The sequence below is a fragment of the Scylla paramamosain genome, chromosome 9 (assembly GCF_035594125.1).
Source record: "Scylla paramamosain isolate STU-SP2022 chromosome 9, ASM3559412v1, whole genome shotgun sequence".
In the NCBI taxonomy this organism is placed as follows: Eukaryota; Metazoa; Arthropoda; class Malacostraca; order Decapoda; family Portunidae; genus Scylla; species Scylla paramamosain.
In genome coordinates, this window is record NC_087159.1 from 29037501 (window position 1) to 29045000 (window position 7500).

At 32.7% G+C, this 7500-nt stretch overlaps 1 protein-coding gene across 5 annotated transcripts in view; it reads left to right on the forward strand.

Annotated features, from left to right (window-relative positions):
• LOC135103840 (protein PFC0760c-like) overlaps nt 1-7500 on the forward strand; it is a 29095-nt gene that overhangs the window by 537 nt on the left and 21058 nt on the right. For 4 of the 5 annotated variants that reach the window (XM_064010673.1, XM_064010674.1, XM_064010677.1 and 1 more), the window contains exon 2: nt 7057-7163. The exons of the other annotated variant lie outside the window; for it this stretch is intronic. The gene's annotated coding sequence lies outside the window, so the exon portion shown is untranslated. The remainder of the gene's footprint in view (nt 1-7056; nt 7164-7500) is intronic. 5 annotated transcript variants of the gene reach the window in all.

The following is a 7500-nucleotide window of genomic DNA, read 5'->3' on the forward strand; positions in this document are numbered from 1 at the left end:
AAAAATAATGCATCAGTATAGTGGTTGAAAGGAATGGATAGGATTTCTCTACGGTACCATTCATTTTTCTTTCTCTTTACTCCTCCTACTCCTGGTCCTCATCCTTCTTTATCATCATTTTTATTATTATTATTTACTATTATTATTATTATTATTATTATTATTATTATTATTATTATTATTATTATTATCACTCAATATTCCCATTTCTGCTAACCTCCATCCTCAAATTTTGTTTCTTCTTCATTACCTCTTCCCCACCCTCATCTGTTTCATAAAGTCCGTGTCCCCTTGCTTCTGTCCTTGCCGATGACCCACCATTTTGTCTCCCAACTGTAACGACGGTGGACATTACCGTCTGCCTCAAATTATTCCAGTACTGAGTATCTCATAATACTAATGTTTTCAGTAATGTGGAAAAATTACCTTACGTAAAGCTCATACTGTTTTATTTTCATTGTTCTTCATGTGTCATTATCCAGTTTACTTTACTTGTCAGTTGTCTGTTTCTAAGCTTTTTATTTATTTTTTTTGCTTTTTGTTGTTGTAAGCACATATTTTGTGAAATTCAAGTGTTCAGTATTTTCGCTTTTTTTAATTGATGCACTGTAACCATGTCCCTTGGCATCAGACACATTTATTCATATCATATGAAGCCGAAGACACTCTGGCAGACGATGATGACTAGAGATAGAGAAGCGATCGTTTTACAAAAATGGACAGTCTCTCTCTCTCTCTCTCTCTCTCTCTCTCTCTCTCTCTCTCTCTCTCTCTCTCTCTCTCTCCGCATTTGTTTCAAAACTGTTTTCGTCTCACTCACGCCTCCTTCCTTGTACGTTTATCTATAAACTCCTTTGCCTTTTTTTTATTTTTTTTTCTCCACGTCCTTATTTTTCTTCACGTAACTTTTTTTCTTGTGTCTCTGCTCCCCTCATACGTAATATCTGGTACTTGTTTTTTTGTTGAATAAGCGTACTTAGAAATATTGTTTATTTCTTGAATATTTGTAAAATGTTGCGTCTCTTTATCTCATTGTCTTTGTATATATTCTCGATATATTTTATGTGTATCTTTGTTTTGTCTGTATCTGCTAATTTATGTTAGTGTTATGCTCATTGGATTTTATCATCACCATTTCGTTAACATCGGTATTTTCTTTCCTGTACGGCTTACGGGAATGGACGACATAACAGCGACAGTGTGGCGTTATCGTTGACGTTTACACAAAGATACCCAAGGAAAGCTGCCGACTCAATAGAAAACAGATTGGGATGGCTGAAAAGATACCCGTGGAAAAATGCCGACTCAATAGAAAACAAATTGGGGTGGCTGGCAGAATTATATCACGAATGCACTAACAATTCACCCTTTCCTAAATACTCCTCTGCCATAATCTTAATTGCAAATATCAGACCTACACAACCTTTTCCTCCTACTGATCATCTTTGCTCCTCCCTAACTTTCTCCTCAGTTACTTATATCAGTCTTTTAATTAATGCTCTCTCAAAACTTTTCCAGGCACACTAACTAAACTTATCCCCCTGTACCTACTGCACTCATCCCTTCAACATTTATGCCTTCCTCCACTCATCTGATACTTCTCACTTTTTTAAATTATTGATATAAATAAAGAAAAATCCTATGTGCTTATTTACAGCTTTATTGTACATTTACACACACACACACACACACACACACACACACACACACACACATATATATATATATATATATATATATATATATATATATATATATATATATATATATATATATATATATATATATATATATATATATATATACAAAGTTAACAAAATTATTGTGATGGAGGTAGAAGCAGTAGCTCTTATCTTATATTGAAGCTCCAAATAATTTTACAAAAGGTAGACAACCAACACCTGTAATGGTTGCATTAGACGCAAGGTGACTGACGCGGGATTTTTCTTTAAGTATCTATAATTATATGTAATAAGGAAAACAGTTAAATAACCATGGACATATATAAAGTATTGTGCAAAATTATTATAAATTATTATTATTATAAATATTGTTATTATAAATTACAATCTAACTCATACCCCTTCTTAGCAATGTCATGTCCCTCAATGGGGTACATATATCCAACAGAAGTGCAGTGGTCCCCAAACTTGTGAAAGTTCATGTGCCTTTTTGGAAAGTTTTGTGAAATTCATGTGCCATCACACCTAGGACAATTAATTACAAAGAATTTACATGAATATTTCACATTTTTCTCAAGTTTTAAGATTGAAAATACATAAATATAAATATTAGGTCTCCTATCTAAGCATAAAAAATAGCAACTTCATCATTATAGGTACTAAATGTATAATAAAACAAAATATCACATTTCAAACCTATGATATACAAGTTGCATCTGAGTATAATACATAAATTTGTAATATGTTAATCTCAATTTAAATACTTTTTACATGACAATTTTCTTCCGAGAAAAAAAAAAAAAATAAAATATATATATATATATATATATATATATATATATATATATATATATATATATATATATATATATATATATATATATATATATATATATATATATATATATAAACTGGCCATGTCACATATCACAGTATTTCCAGGTACCATTTTGAAAGAATTCATGTACCCTGGGGTGCACCATGCATCAGTTATAGAGAATACTCTCCTACAGGTACTGCTATAACAACACTTGTTCACATTTTTTATGTTAACTTAAAAGTAAGTTGGTGTGTGCTTGATATATTTTTTTGTTTTGAAATGCTTCTCACTAACATCACATTTGAATTCCTTAAATACTGGAGTGCCTGGAGATGTGTGTACTGAGATGGGCAGTGGAAGTAAATCTCTTCCCACACTCTGGACATTCATAATTTCTAACTTCACTGTGTGTTAGGGTGTGTCTGGTGAGAGTTGACTTATCAGTAAATCGCTTCCCACACTGTAGACATTCATGATTTTTTATTCCACTGTGTATAAGGGTGTGTTGAGTGAGATGAGATTTATGATTGAATCTCTTCCCACACTGAACACATTCATAATTTTTAACACCACTGTGTGTCATCCGGTGTTGGGTGAGATGAGACTTGTAATAAAATCTTTTCCCACATTCTAGACATTCAAAATCTTTGCCGGTGTGTGTCAGGATGTGTTGGGTAAGGTAAGACTTATAATTAAATCTCTTCCCACATTCTACACATTCATAATTTTTACCACTGTGTGTCAAGGTATGTTGGGTGAGGGTAGATTTACGAGTAAATCTCTTCCCACACTCTATACATTCATGATTTTTTACACCACTGTGCATCAGGATGTGTCTAGTGAGGTCGGACTTTTTTGCATATCTCTTCCTACACTTTTGGCATTCATAATTTTTAACACCACTGTGTGTTAAAGAGTGTCTCTTAAGTTGACTCTCAAATTTAAAAGTTTTAGCACAATGCTGACACTCCAACTTGCCATCAAACCTGTGTTTCATCACAACAGAGGCAGAGTGATCCTCCTGCTCCCAGCCAATCATGCTGTTGCTCAGCCTCATTGCCTCAATTGCAGCACTGCTCTCAGCATCATTCATAATTGCAGGAATCCCCAGGGAAACTGGATAGGGCCTGGGTAGTGTTGAGCAGGATAACTGGTTTAGACTCTGGTTTCACCACCTGCAACAAAGGTGACAGTTAGAACACAGTTGTGTGCTGCCATAACACCTTATTTCTTGCTGCAGTGCTCATCACAATTGACAAGACTCTCAATCTCTCTACCTTTCTGGGTCCATTGTAATATCTCGTCTACAATTTTTCTGCAGAAAGTCTTCACAGCTGTTGTTCCCAAAATGTAAATTGAAAGCATTTTCATGCAAACAATAATTTATTTCAAAAGAGCTCTTGATGCTCCTAAAGTTCAAGTTACAAGGAAAAAAAAAGTTTTGTGGTCTGCATGAGGAATGAAAGAGTGAAGATGCTGGTTAATGTGTGCATTAGTAAGATGGCCAGAAAAAGGGCTATAGTGAGAACAAAGTGTTGTGTTGTGAGGCAAAGGGAGAGTGGGGTGTGGGTAAATATTTCAGTTTCAGTAAAGCTGTGACCATGGAAATAACAGATGTAATATCACAGAAATGAGTCAGGGACTAGACATAGTTGCTTTAAAAAAGAACTAATGAAAACGTGTGTGTGTGTGTGTGTGTGTGTGTGTGTATATATATATATATATATATATATATATATATATATATATATATATATATATATATATATATATATATATATATATATATATATATATATATATATATATATATATATATATATATATATATATATATGTGTGTGTGTGTGTGTGAAAGTATATGAAAGCTTACAAGGGCAGATAAAGCACCTGTATAGTTGGCAACTGCAAGGAAAAGAATTGATAGAGGTGATACAGAACAGTTTGTGGAAGCTGCTTAAGGAAGATATGTGAAATTTCTCTTTGACATTAAAAATAAATGACAATTCAATTATGTTCAGTGCAGAAGAGGAGAGAAATTGTCACTGAGGAACAGATCATAAGCTGGAAAGGTATGTTAGGCAGGTGACAGAACGTGTTTTAAGGCATTTAACACAAAGTTTGCCATTTATCACAGAAAATTATAGGAAGCACTGCTTTGTCTTCAACAACCTTGCATCTTGGCACAAAACAAGAAACACATTATTTTATTCTTGTTAAGTCTGTCCTATGGATGGATACTTTTAAGTATTTACAATATTGTAACTCCTCATAGACACAGTGTTGTAAGTCCTTCCTTAGACTACTCAAAACTACTGCCATCCTTCAGTTCACATACTGCATTAGAAACTGTAACTTAATACTACAAGAGATCTAATTCTATGGAGGAGTATTTTAGTGGATTTTCTCAAGCCCATGGTACAGAGGAAACATTCTGATTTACCATTGCAATTTCTTTCTCAGTTCTCCAGACTGAATCCTGCTCTTGAAGACTCGTCACTTGTATCTTTCTCTGATGCTTTCAAACTTTTCTTTGATGATGAGATGGTTGGCAAGTTATATGACTGAGTAAACAAGGGAGCTGCCCGTTTTTTACTAAACATCCAAAGAAAAATTATCATGGAAACAATTATTTGACACCCTATTACACATGACATGTGTACTTTTGTTCTTCAAAATCAGTTATGAAACCTGAACGGTTCTTTCAGTGAATGGTACCTGTTATATCTATGAAGCATTTTTACAACAAAAAAGGAAAGGAATTCATTATTCCACGGTAATACCAGGTTAATCTGTGAACCTAAGTAGATGAAAGTCCATTTCAACAAATTACTGTTAATCTATATAATGTGGTGATGCCATGAAACAGGTTTCCATGTGTTTGTGTTTTAACATGTCAAAAAATTCAAGAGCTTATAAAAAATACCTAAAGTCATTCTTATGCTCACGGTACCTGCTGAACTTTTAAGGCTTTGAGATTAGTCTTTCAATACCCAAAAATTAAAGGCTGCATATTGTGTGTAAGTCAAGCCCTATAACAAAAGATACCAAATTAAAGCCTTCTTAATTATCACAGTAAATGAAGTAATGTATTAAGGTGTGCATCTACACATACTTTTTGTCTTATTAGGATAATCATGTCTTATTGAACTTTCTAGCAAGGCTGATGTAGTTAGGCCTATTAGAATTCTTAGAGTACATAGATAACAACATCACCAAAAATGGCTTGTTGAAAATAGATCAGCATTCATGTGCAGTGCTTGCATGAACAATGACAATGAAGGATGACATCATAGGTTAAATGGAAGATCAAAGAAAAGTAACCTTATATATGCTTACAAAGATAACATATTCACTGAAGCACAAGCTGAAATAATCCCATAGCAAATAGGTGAAGCAATTTCAAAGATGCTTCTTGAAGCTGCAGGATGATTTTAATGTACAGAATAGATCTATAAACCACTTATGAAGTAAATGTTCAGTAATATATGCACCACTGTGAATAACATCTCAATAAATTAAAAATATTTTCAATGAGATTTCAATAAATAATTCTTACTGTAAATGTAAATTTATCATATATATATATATATATATATATATATATATATATATATATATATATATATATATATATATATATATATATATATATATATATATATATATATATATATATATACGAGTATATATATATATATATATATATATATATATATATATATATATATATATATATATATATATATATATATATATATATATATATATATATATATATATATATATATATATATTTTACTTATAAACTGCAACTGCTTCATTTCATCCTGTCAACAGTAAAGGCAGTATTGTTAACTTTTGTATCACCAACACCGTTTTTCGTGTTCGAAGTTGATACTGAGAAGGGCCAAATGAGGTAAAAAGTAGTCTGATTCAGCCAAGATTCAAATAAGACTGAGTGAAATACACCTTGTGGATAAAAAAAAAAAAAAAAAAAACGCAAACCTCTGCATGAAAAGTAAATAACGAGTAGCTGACGAGCCACTCAATCTCTGTGGATCATACACACGACCCACGGTATTTGTATAGTAGCAACTGCAACCATGCCACTGGTTACACCCCAGCTAGAATGTGACCTGTGCCTGGAACCCAAACACTGCAAGTAACACCACAACAGTAAAAATTAAAAAGCACATTTATGTTTTTGCCTTTAATCATCTGTGACATGAAGATCCTGCAGAACAAACAAATGACTTGTCCCGCCGAAATATTACAAAAGTGCACTTATACAGCCATGCCTACATGTTAAATCCATGCATGGCGTACTTTCAATACCTCCAGTAGGCATCTACCCCGGAGAGATCTGGAAAACAGTAAAATTGAAGCCTTTTCTCACCTTAGCCATACAGTATTTTCTAGTTCTATTTATCTCTCTCTCTCTCTCTCTCTCTCTCTCTCTCTCTCTCTCTCTCTTTAGTTATTCTTCTGTATTCCCGCAGCTACCTCTCTTCTCCTTCGCTTTGTGTTCTCTTTTCTCTGTTATCCCTCAAGGTGTTCGAGAGGCGTAGGATGGAAGATACGTAAACCTGATGCAGAGGCTACAAGAAACGCACACAGAGCGGGCAGCAGGCGGGGAGCAGTAGCACATCTACACCTCGGTACGGTTGTCATATTTTTACAGTTTTATTTACTTGTTTATTTTCTAGTATCTGAAGGTTTGCTTACGCTCAAGCTGCTGCATGGGACGGACACAGACAATCCCGCATATATATATATATATATATATATATATATATATATATATATATATATATATATATATATATATATATATATATATATATATATATATATATATATATATATATATATTGCTGCATGGGACGGACACAGACAATCCCGCATATATATATATATATATATATATATATATATATATATATATATATATATATATATATATATATATATATATATATATATATACACAGATGT